This window comes from Enoplosus armatus, chromosome 23 (genome assembly GCF_043641665.1).
Source record: "Enoplosus armatus isolate fEnoArm2 chromosome 23, fEnoArm2.hap1, whole genome shotgun sequence".
Classification (NCBI taxonomy): domain Eukaryota; kingdom Metazoa; phylum Chordata; class Actinopteri; order Centrarchiformes; family Enoplosidae; genus Enoplosus; species Enoplosus armatus.
This window is the reverse complement of record NC_092202.1, coordinates 2,378,699-2,391,334: the sequence shown is the minus strand read 5'-3', so window position 1 is coordinate 2,391,334 and position 12,636 is coordinate 2,378,699.

Here is a 12,636-nt window from a genome sequence, read left to right as displayed (position 1 = left end):
TTGCCCTGGATCTATGATAACATAATGGGAACAATTAGCCTCCAAAAACCTGCAGATTCAATGCTTCATTGACTTTTTTCTGACTTTAGATGGATTAATTCTGTTGTTTCATTGTTGTAAGCAAACTTTAGATAATAACAAACAAAATGTTCCATCTTAAACGCGTTGAGTTCTTCCTCTTAACGAGAACGGTCACCTGCAACGCTGTACTTTTCAAAGTAGTCTGGACTTTTTCCCATCATGGATGATAAAACACAACAAGAGTTCGAGACATAAACATTATAAGATGAGTGAAGGAGAAACAAATGCACACACACACACACACACACACACACACACACACACACACACACACAGCTGAGTCATTGAGCCCAGATGTCTTTATTTGCCTCTTCACCTCCGTACAACAGAATGACTGTTGAAGTCAGATACAAACACTCGTAAAAACATGATTTAACACAAACACACACTCATACCAGTCACCAATTAACCATTGAACACACACACACACACACGCATGCTTGCAGTATCATGAACTCACCCTGCAGTGTACACACTCTGTGACACACACGTGACCTGATGAACTGTGTTTTCTAGCTGACGGCGGTGTTTCATCATGGGAAACTGATGCTACATGTGTTATCTATAAACCTCTGATTAACAACAGTGTGTGTGTCACAGAGCAGAAGAGTGTGTGTGGGAAATACGTTGTTGGACGCACACACACACACACACACACACACACACACACACACACACACACACACACTCACTCTGCACCCCCTGTGCAGTGCAGACTAATAGTTTTGGGATGTGTGTATCGCCTTGTTGGCACCGAACAGTGTGGCTGTCAGCAGGAGATCTGACACCCCGAGGACACAGACGTTTTATGGACGAGCCAGTGCGGAGCAGCGGGGTTACGAGCTGTTTGGTGCTGCCCAGTAAAATGCCAGTCTGCGGTCAGACGCTCTGTCAGGCGTAATCCACACCATCCATTAGCGAAAAAGAAAGGGAGACAGAAAAACTACTTTTATGGCAAATTCATACTTATTGCAAGAAAACAAATGTTTGGTTGTTTGCATGATGTGGTAATGTTGGCCACTTTTGGGGCATTTATGTACGCAAAACCATGACCAGAACTTTCCACTGATCTTCAAGACCAGATGAACGCTAGATGAAGCTGTATTGGAGTTATAATATGCGGTCATAATTTCCAATCAGTGACAAATTGATCACAACAAAACCATGGCTGATCTTAACCATGAAAAACCGAACCTGGCGGGTGTGATGGTTATTTCATAGTTGCTGCATCAGCCGCCATCAGAACATGTTGGAGAAAGTGAATAACAGATTTAGGTTACCATGCTAGCAGCTCTGTGATGCTGTAATTACACACAATGGTGCTTTGAGCTGAATGCTAACACGCTCACAGTGACAGCTAACATGCTGCTGTTTAGCAGGTATAATGTTTACCATGTTTATCCTACAAGTTTAGCATGCTAACATTTGCTAATTAGCGCTGAAAGTAGGCTGATGGGAATGGCAATAGTTCAGCAGGTAGTTGGTCAGAACACAAGGTATTTTGACCTGATTATGGTGCTAGTCTGGACCCTATCCCTGCTAGCTTAGCTAAAATTGTACAGAAAAACTCAAAATTTTGTATAGTTGCACAAGATAAGCAAGAAAGAAAAAGAGGAAAAAGCAGGAATGGGACAGAAACAAAGAGACAGAAAGACAGAAACCAAAAAAGATGACTTAAAGAGTAAACAGGGAGAAAGATTAAGTGCTAATTTGAAGGAAGAAGAGTCTGTCTTCCTCCTTTTTTCTGTCTTTTTCCTTCTCGTTCATTGTTGATTGTCTCGTCTGTCCAAGAGCAACCTACAGCACATATTCAGTGTGAACCTGCTCTGTCTTAGGACGTCACTGTCGTCACATTTTCCTCTCCACGCCTCGTTTGTTCTCATTTATCACGTTATTTTGCCCTTTAAACGCGCCGTCGCTCCCTCTCTGCCAGGCATCACTCTTCTTTTTTCACCAGAGGGGTTCATTTGTCACATCAAAAGGAGCGACTTTCATCCCTCAGTTTCGTTGCATCATCGCATGTCGCCGCGACGACCGACGAGGGTGGATTAGGGGCTGTCTCTCGCACTCGAACACAAAGAGATATTTTCTTAATCTAAACCATTCTCCGTCGCCACCAGTAGCGTAGTGGTTCCATGTGGAGCTTTCGACGTCCAAAGTGTCAAAGAGGAACTAAAGTTTGGTTAAATGACTCAGAAATCACAACAAATGGAGTCAGTGGCTCCTCATAAATAATGATAGCTTCATGTTATGTCTGAGTTCTCTGAGTTGAAGTTTCTGTCAAAACATCCCCGTCTCATCATCTTAAATTACAAAGTGTCTCAGCAAAAGATTCCCACGAGCTGAGACACTTCAGATTTGCTAATTTCAGCTAAATTAAATTCAGTTGTCGGGTCATGACTCGACATGGCCTTTGTGGAGTCATCTGGGAACTGCTTGAGCTAAAACAACTACTGTCTTCACCTACAAGATACTGTTCATGTGGTTCTGAACATAGTCTAGGGCTTCAAATTTTGAGATTTGTTGCCCCAGAAACAAATTGTAAATTCTTATCTAGACAGGATTTGAACCCACAACCTCATCAGTTACCAAACCTGCACATTTCTGAGCCGCATCAGCTCTCACGCCGATAATAATTCGACCATCAGGATCACGATAAGTCTGACTCTCTCAAGGGCAGGACTGCTGTAGTCAAGACCACTTAAGTTAAGTCCAAGTCTGATTCGAGGCCGAGTCCAGGTGCATCTTCTATGGAGAACAGACAGCCTCTCCAGTCTGCTACGAGGAGACTGTCATCCCATGAAAAACAAGAGCATCGGTCCAGCAAATGACCAAAAAACAACACGTTTATGCTCAAGCAAAGAGGCCGTAGGAACTATGACTCTTCAGGAGCAAAGGAGGGAGTAGAGTGACGTTATTGTGACAAAACGTCAGACAGGAGACCTTGTCCCCCGTCCTATCGATCTTTCCCTGCTGTTAACCAAACCAAACATGAACTATAGCGGTGTAAGATCAGAAAACGGATTGGTTTTTGACAATAGTGCCGTCAGATCAGAAAACGCTTATATTTGTTGCTCTTGAGGACATGGACTGACGACATGTTTTGTTGTTTAATCTGGAGGACTTGTTGGCTACGAGAGCAGCGAAAGACGTTGGACTGGAAAGGCAAAAAAACAAAGAAGAAGGAAATAGAAAATAAGACTGCGACCTGACTCGAGCACTCCAGCCCTGCTCAAGGGCTCATTAGCAGAGATATTTAAGGGAAGGGACATTACCCAGTCACTTCCCTCAGACAAGACTGAGGGTTTAAAACCCGTCCCCCCCCTGTCTTCCACGGCTGGAAACACACAGTTCTGATCAAATGAGGTCCTAATTAAGTTGTCGCACACCAACTTTGTGGAGCATCATAAAAAACAAACCACATCCTAGTTTTACTCAGAAGTCTTCCCACAAGCCCCGATCCAGAAAATTTGGCGAGGAGGGGGGACGGCCACTTTGTACTTAATTAGTTCAAGGAATCCGCATGCACTGTTTAACCACATTTAGTCACTGACCCCGTATCCTGAGGGCATCAAACCCAGCACAGATAGTTGTCTTCTTCCTACTAAATTTGTCCCTAAAGATGTGTCTTCTGTTCAGTTTGGGTCTTTGTCTTCATGAAGGCGCAGATCTTTAATCACTTTAACCTATCAGATAAATGTAATTATCATTTTGTTTTGATCTCTTCTTAACTTTCAGGTCTGGATCTGCCACCGGCGTTAACGAATCCAACATTCACAAAGTGTTTATTAACAGAAGCATGAGGATATAGTTCATTAGCAGCATGGCGAATGCATTTGAGTCCAAAACAAAGAGCGTAACGTGTAAAACCAACGTCTGCCCATTAAAATGAACCATTAGCCACATCTGTAGCTACTGAGTGACTTTAAAGTTTCAGTTCTTTCAGTTAAAGTTTCTGTTTCCATGTTCTTTCTCTTCATGGTGGCTTTCTTCTTGTTTTCTTGTTGTCCTCCTCGGCTCTGCCAGGTCATTCTTATTGTTTATTCATCACCGTTGGGTCTGCAGCTGCCCAGCTGTTCTACACACAGCTTTTATTTGGTTAATGGAGGTTACCTAAGAGCACAAATGATGATAAAATGTGCAAAGCTAATTGGTGCAGCCTGTGATTACATAGCGAAAAGTTCACTAACCCATTTGAAATTAATATAATAAAAGCCTTTCCGATGACCGTCTTTTTCCACAGTCGCAACGTCCAAAAACACATCACTCTGTGAAGCAAGTCCAAATTGACGTTTATTCCAATTTCATTATTATTTATCTGCCTATTTATCCTCTCAAAACCTGATTTCCCTCTAAGATTCTCCAGCATGTGGCTTTAAATATGAACTGAGTGCTTGTTTCTTGCATTGAAACTGTCTGACGCAACGATTGAGTGAAATATTGAAACTCAAGATCCAAACCTCGACATAAACTGGTGGTAAGTCTGTACTGAATGGTACTTTTTTCAGAGATGTACCATAACAGGAAAAAAATTGGCACTCATAAGAAGAGATTTGTTCCTTTTTGAAGCATCATAAAAGGGAGAAAATAAAGTCTCATGTGACATGTTAGTCTTCTTTCTGAAGGCGCCACGACTGTTTAAAAACAAACTTTTAAAAGGTACAAATAGTAGAGGTACAAAGGTAAAGTTGTTCCTGGTACCTGCTACAGTGACAAACTACTGCGTCCAATGTCAAGAAATAACTACGCTCACGTTTTTGTACACCAAAAGGTACAAATCTACTTTGAGTTAGTTGTACTTTACTGGAGTATTTCAAAGTTATGCCATGTAATACTTTGAGTCCACTGCATTTCAGAAGCAAATATTGTACTCGTTACTCAATTATATTTACAGCTATACTATAAACTTTGCAGATTATACACCCAAAATTTATGATAATCTTGTAAACATGATGCTTTGGTATAGATAAAACTTTATATACCAATACCAATTTATATATATACCAACATTATATGAAGTAGTAAAATACAACATTAAGACTAAAAACCCTTTCTAGGCCCTGAGTATGTGTGCTTTCAGTACATTTAGCTCATAATACACTTAAAACTTGTACTTGTAAAAGAGTTAAGTTACACTTTATTGCTTTAATTTCCTACGTAAAGGATCTGAATACTTCTTCCACCACCGGCCTCTCAGGGTTGAAGAGGTTAAACAACATATTTTGGCACCACCGCATGCCAAACTTGCATAAATTTGTCCTAATTCGTAAATGGCTTGTGCTCCCATCAACAGATAATAGCAACCCTCCGGCGCTGACCGATCGCACCGGCTGTGACTTCCCATAATTCCCTTCCCCTTGTTTTTCTGTTGGAACACCCACAAATCCAAAACACAAAAGCAGCAAACAACGGGCCGATGATGTCTGTTGAGCAGAATCGGTTATTTGACTTGTGAACCCTGCAGACGTCTGACTGCGCTGCCTGTAAATCAGTGTGTTACTGTGAGACTTGTTGTAAATCTGTGATTCGTGTGCGAGGTGAGTCAGTAGGCAGCATGAGATGATGTCGTAGCTCGCTGACCTCATAAGTCAGTGAGTGCTCTAATATAACCCAGGCTGTGGGGTCACCAGGGTGCCACTAATGTACATGAGTATGTATGTGTGTGTGTGTGTGTGTGTGTGTGTGTGTGGTAATGAGGTCATTATTGACTGTAAAATCTCTGTCTTGTTTTTGACTCTCTCAACTTTTTACATCGAGTCAACTTGAAATTTTATGCATCACATCTTGACTGTGTTTCACGCTATTTATTGTTTTTATTTCTTATTTTTTATTGGTTTTTCGATTTTTTTTTTTGTCTTTACATAAAGTTTATTTGTTTGTACTCTGCTTTTGTGTTCCAAGAACTTTTTAAATGAACACCTCGAGCTGCACGTTGCGCTTTAGTTTGATCTATTGTGCAACTTTCTTGGGTGGTTCATTGATCCATCAGTTTTTTTGGGGGATTTATTAGTAAACTGTTAATTCAAATGTATTGTAGATATTCACCGGGATTGTTGATTTATTGTCATGATGAGTATTAATATATTGTCTACAGGTCTTGTGTATGTTCCAGTGCATTACTTTACTACTTTGCGCTTTTGATGATCTGTTTTCTTGATACTCTACATCATGTTTCCCTCCAATGCATCTCAAACATAATAGATAGAGAAATAGATAGGTACTTAATTGATCTTTAGGCATCTACTAGCTTAAACACGCCAAAACACTAAAACACACAAGAATATAAGACTATAAGAAAAAAAAAACCTGCCAGAAGTACTACAGAGAGCTGTCACTATGATAAAGTATGAGGTGATTCAATAACAGTGCAAGAATAACATAAAATACAATTGAAGATAAATATATAAACAAATACAAATGCAGATTGTGCATAAGGCTAACATAGCCAACTGACAGATGCTAAGATATAATAAACAGATAATTCAGGAGGAAGAAACACGTGATCAACAAACATGGAGGCTGTTTCTGCTGGTCAGTGTTGGGCTGTAAGGCAACACTTAACACATTAGACTCTGACATTTTGGGGTCGACTTGTTCGCCGTCAGCTTGTGTTATGTTGCGTGTTCTTAGCCGTCCTGCTGAGCCGGCATTCAGGAAGCAAGCAACTCACTGAATTTACCGTAACTTTGCTACCTTTACTCACCTGTTGAAGCGTCTACAGGTGTGCAAAGATCACGTCCTATAAGACTTGTTTTGTTTATATATTTTGGCAGCTAAGTCATGTATGTATTATGAATAAAGCCGAAGTACTTCTTACCTCCGTTTCTCTTTCTTCTCTCCTGTCATGTGTGTGTGTGTGTGTGTGTGTGTGTGTGTGTGTGTGTGTGTGTGTTAACTTCCTGTGTCCCACTAAGCCCCCTAAAGCCTAAGCTAAACACCTCCGCCGTGAAAGGTCGTTCCAGGGTCATGAGGAAATTGAAAATACGTTCGCTAGCAAAACTCACACGCATCATCATACACTCACTCTCTCCCACACACACTGACACACTCTTTTATTTCCCTTGCCAACTGTCACACACACACACACACACACACACACACACAGTCTCAGCTTGGGCTAACTGAGGTAAGCGAGAGTGTGTGAGTGTGTGTTTAGGTAAAGTGTTAAAAGCTTAAACGGACATAGCTGAGGAATGTAAAGATAAGGCGTCTTTGCTTATACAAAGACACACACACACACGCACACACACACACACTCGCAGCCACGCAAAAGCGGTAATTATCCAACTTACACACATGACGGCGTTAATGGGCTAAGCACCCTCCAAATCTTCCCACCGCTGACCTGGACTGGAAACACTGGAAGTCTGACACATTACACAAGAGGTCGTGACCTTTTAATGGACAGATGAAGTCGCCTAAAGCTCCAGCGGACGGTTTTCAGGAGGGTTTGAACCTCAGTCATCACCTCGCCACAGTCTGTTCAAGCAGCAAGTTTGTGAATCAGCTTTGAATCAGAGCTGCTTTTATCCGCATCATCATCATCTCTCCCACTCGAGGTCTTCTTCCTCCACAAACCGACCCAGAACTTGATCCTTTTCTTTGGGATCAAAACTTTTAAATAAGCAAAAGTTGACGTGATCTACAGACCCAAAGACCTAAACGGTCATAATGAATGTGCAGCAGGTTTATGGAGCTTCAACTGACTTTATTATGTTCATGTAAGGATACCGAATATATATTAATATACATATACATACAGTATTTGTACCCGTGTCAGCCAAGACAGACCAACAACGTCCAGAGCGTTCAGGGCGGATCTCATCCACACCTGGTGCCTTACTGCTGGGGAGCTTCTCCACCATAGAGACAGTTCCCCCTCTAAACTGCTAAGATAGCTTCATCTAAACTTTATGAGGCCTGAAAAGGAAATAAATGTGCAAAATTACAAAACAAACAAACAAAAAAAGTTTGGAGAAAAGCAACAAACAAATGTGTGTGGCAGCACTTTGTCATCCATCATCTCTCAGATCTGTTTCATCTGAAGTTCAGAACCACTGGACTAAACGTCTGAACAGTACGTCGAGCAGTTAAAACCAGTAAAGCGTTGTGTAAGTTTTCCTCTGTGTTCATGGTTGCCAACTGCGTCTATTACGTCACCGTCATGGCCATAATCACGGAGAAGGATTTCTGCTCGGGTATTAGTGATATAATGCATGATCCCGTCTGCAACAAACATCCGGTCCAACACAGCCGCGGGGGGGCACGTGGTCAAGTGAACGACGTTTACCTGATCTGTATGAACCCCTGGCCGCCTCGCCACACGTATTCTCTGTAACAACAAACGTGAACTGACCTTAAGAACACGGTTCGTCCACTAAAACAAAACCGCATTAACGTAAAAACAGTCTCTCGTTATTTAGTTATTTACAGTAGAAAAGATAGAAAGGGCTTGATTCTGTCCATCTGCGGTGCTGTGACGCTATCCATGGTACTGACACTCCCACCGCTCCACTTAAAGCGCACTTTGATGTAGCTCCACAAGCTGAATGTGAGGCCAGGTTTCAGGCTTTTATTGTGAAACCCGAGGGGAAATCATTGGGATGAAAGGTGGCAAACAACCGCAAATGCACACGTCTTAAATTCAAACGTTAAAATAATGTCATAATGACAAACGTGGGCTCTTCATACTCACAGCGAGCGACCTTTTGCACTTTATAAACACAAACGTACACGCAGAGTCTGGCGGAACAGTTCCTTTTGCATAATCCGAGTCTTGTTTTGAAAAACAGGCTCTTCTGTGTATGAATGTGTTGGATTGTACCTTGAGGCTGTTTTGCAGGAGGATTTACATACATTACATTCAGTATCAGGTCACTTGCATGTTATATATGTATATATATATATATAGAAATGATGTGCATCTTTGATTGATGAGTGTGTTTGAATGTATTATTATCATGTTTTTTTTATATGTATTTTATATGTTTTGTAGTTTTTGATGGTTCTGCATTTTTGTTTAGTTTCAATTCAAGTGTGAAAACAGTTTTTCGGGGTGTTTTGTTTTGTTTTTGTCTGCTTGTTATAAATGTACGTACTTACTGCTTCTTAATGACTAAACAAGACACTTACAGAGTACTTGTAAGCATTGCTTTTTCGTGGTTTTAGTGTTTTTTTGGTTTTTTAGTATTTGAGTTTAATGTAATTTAATTTTGAGTTTTTAATGCTTTCAGGCCTGGAAAATGTTTTTATCTACTCTTTAAAAATGTTCAGCTTTTTATTGACTATAACGTGACATTGACGTAGTACATGAAAGGTAGTACTGTACTCTTTGATATTTGTCATCATTTATTTATAATTCATGTACTGAAAATACATTTTCAGCAAGATATGAAGAATGTTTGTGACCAAACATCAAAATTAAAAGGATCTTTCTCACCAATACTATGGTAGTTTTTCTTCTATTGCACATGGTTTCAGATCCACAACAGTAAGGAAGCATTCACTGGTTTTTCCTGTCACAATAAAAGACACTTATTTAAAGGAGATCAAGTATCTTAGTAGTAGTCACCTTCAAATACTGAGTCTTAGAACGTCACATGAAAGCATTTATACGAGTCTCAACTTGTCCTCTCAGACGTGTTTGTGTGTGTTCAGCAGAGTCTTTAAACTTCTAAAACTTAAACAAGGGAAAGACAAAACAACGCTGTCTTTCTGTCCCATCAATGTCCCTCTTTCCTCCTCTCTTTCTGGCCGGCTGCCATGTGTTTTTCCTCCACTAGGCGGCAGCATTGAGCCGCTGTCAGAGAACGAGAGACGCTGAGAAGAAGAGAAGGAACGAGAAAGAGAGAGGAAGACGTGGAGTTATCCAGTGAAGTAGTCGGGGTCAGAAATACCTCTGAGATCTGCTCCTTGTTCTGTGGTGAAAGAGGGAATAAAGGGAGACAGAGAGGAGGAGGAGGAGAGGGATGAAGAGGGATGAAGAGGAGGAGATGTTGTGTACACGAAGAAGCGTAGATTAAAACAAAGAGAAGGAGGGCAGAGCAACAGCAGAGGAGACTAAATAATGAGAGAGAGAAGAAGAGTAGGTGACGACTGAAATGATTTTGGTTCTTCACTCTCGATGTCTGAATGACCTTCTGCAGGTGTGTGTGTGCTGCAGCAGTGGGTCCCCACTCCGTCTCTGTTATATAGCCGGTAATATTCCTGATCACAGTCAGAGGACCTAATTGAAGCCAGTCATTTTCTTTGGAATGGAGGTGGCGCGGCAGCGTGCCGAGAGCAGCCCCGACTTCCCCCGAGCGCCTGCATCTGACTGATCTGATCTGTTTTCTGAAGGCTTAGGAAGGAGACGTGGCCCCCGGGAACGGGAGCCCGGAGTCGAACCCGTGACCTTTCGGTTAAACGGACGCTTGAGTCAGTCGGGTTCAGTTCGCAGGTCATCAGAGTTTAAGTCTTCTTTTGATTCAGAAAGTAGACGCAGGGGAGTGACAGGTAACAGAGGAGAGAGGTGGTGGTGGTGGTGGTGGGGGGGGGGGGGGGGGTGACGACGACGACGACGACGATGATGATGATGTGAAGCCGCTGATCAGGGAATTTAGACAAAGAATTGTTCAAATAAACAGGCTTTTAGAGAATTTAGAGAATAAGCATGAAGAAGAAAACAGACAGAAAAGTGAATGAATGTCTAAGAATGTTGGAAATCTTCAGGAAAGGTTTGGAAAACGAGTTAAAGAAAGAAAGAGAATGAGGGGGACTCTCTTCGTCTCTCTGAGGAAGACTCCTGCACCGCTCCAGTGCTGCGGTGTGAGTAGCCGATGAAGAGAATAAGGCGATAATCCGTAAATGAACTGACCACTGAGGAGTTATGAATCAGCTTGACACTCTGAGACCAACATTTCCACTCCTTCACACACATTTCAGTCACTTTGGCACAGAATCATTTTGGAAGCAAACGATGCCAGTTTCAGCCCGAGGTCCGCGGTTCGTGTCCCATGATGCACCGGGAGAAAGCACGAGGATATTGAGCTGGAGAAGCTGCCGATAAACTACAAATACGCACAAGACTCCGTGCGTAAAGGCGCGTCTTAGTTTGGGGAGAACCCGGATCATTTTACAGCAGGAACTTACTTTTTTTGAACGAACTCGGACGGGATTTGTTATTGATTTGGAGTCTAATGCCTCTACTAGCCGGTAATCATCAGCCCTGATGTGCGCGCGGCGCTGGTTTAGTCTGCAGGTGATTAGTTGGGGGGGGGGGGGGGGGCGCGCGTCCTGCACGGAGACAGAAGTCATAAAAGTAACTGCGAGCCCTGTTTCTCTCGCGCTCGCTCTCATTGGCGCTCTGCCAGCTCCAGCACGCTCCAAGCCTCCTCTCCTCTTGCGCCGCTTGCCGCTCACTTTACACCACCCCTCCTTCTGAGAGGAGAGAGGAGGAAGAGGAGGGGAAAGGGGAGGAGGAGGAGGAGGGGGTCCTCCAGGAGCTGAAAGAGGTGGAGCAGAGGGGAGGGATGGAGGGAGGAAGGGGAGAGGAGGAGGAGGAGGAGGGAGAAGGGGAGGGGAGTCTCTCTCCCTCTCTGGCCGACGCTGGAGTGAGGTGGGGTGGGGTTGGAGGGGGGCGACGGGAGCCCTTGGACGCCTATTCGCCTTCCAGTTGCCTCCGCACTATATAAACACTCATTGGTGCCTCTGGCTTGACGCACATACACACTCTTTACGCACGCATCCGCACACACGTACACACACGTACACACACACACACACACACACACACACACTGAGGGTGACTTGTATAGGCAGCCAGAGAGAGAGAGAGAGAGAGAGAGAGAGAGAGAGGAGCGCTCTCAGAAACAGAAAGGTACACAGAGAAGAGAGTGGACGACAGAAAGTAAGAGAAGTAGAAGGAGGACGGTGGCTCCTGAGCATCTCCTGCGCACCTTTTCAGTCCTGCACGCTCCCGGATCTTAAAGGTCTTCACTTTGCTTCACCTTCCTCGTGTTTGCTCCAGAGAGAGATTAAAACTTCTACAAAAGAGGCTTTTTTTTAAAAAACAAAACCCCCAAAAAAACATTTTGGAGTTTTTGGAGAGACGCGATTCCTGGAAGAGTTTTCGTTCATTTTTTCCCCCCAAACCAAGTATTTCCATCCCTCGAGAAGTTTTAAAAAGTAAAGCCCTTGTTAGTTCCAGGGCTCGGCTTCACTTTTTCCACGTGTCCCACGGTGTCCCAGCTTTTGACATAAACGTGTCACCTTGAGATTTTTGCTTGCCTTCAAGTTTCAGACTTTTAAAAAAAAACAACTTCATTTTAAGTCACTGACCCACAAACGAGACCAAAAATGAGATTTCAGACTTCAGGACAGTCCCCAGTCTCGTGTGATTGTTGTCCTAAATGCTTAAAGCATTAAAGCAAAGTGAGTTTTAATGGTTTTATTTTTTTCCACTCTACCAGCTGAGGTGTGATACTGAAGACACGGGGAGCAGCACAGCTCACCTGTAGCATCTCCTCCGCTCAGCCGACACGCTGATTTGCACTTTTGACGCACAGAAACGCCACT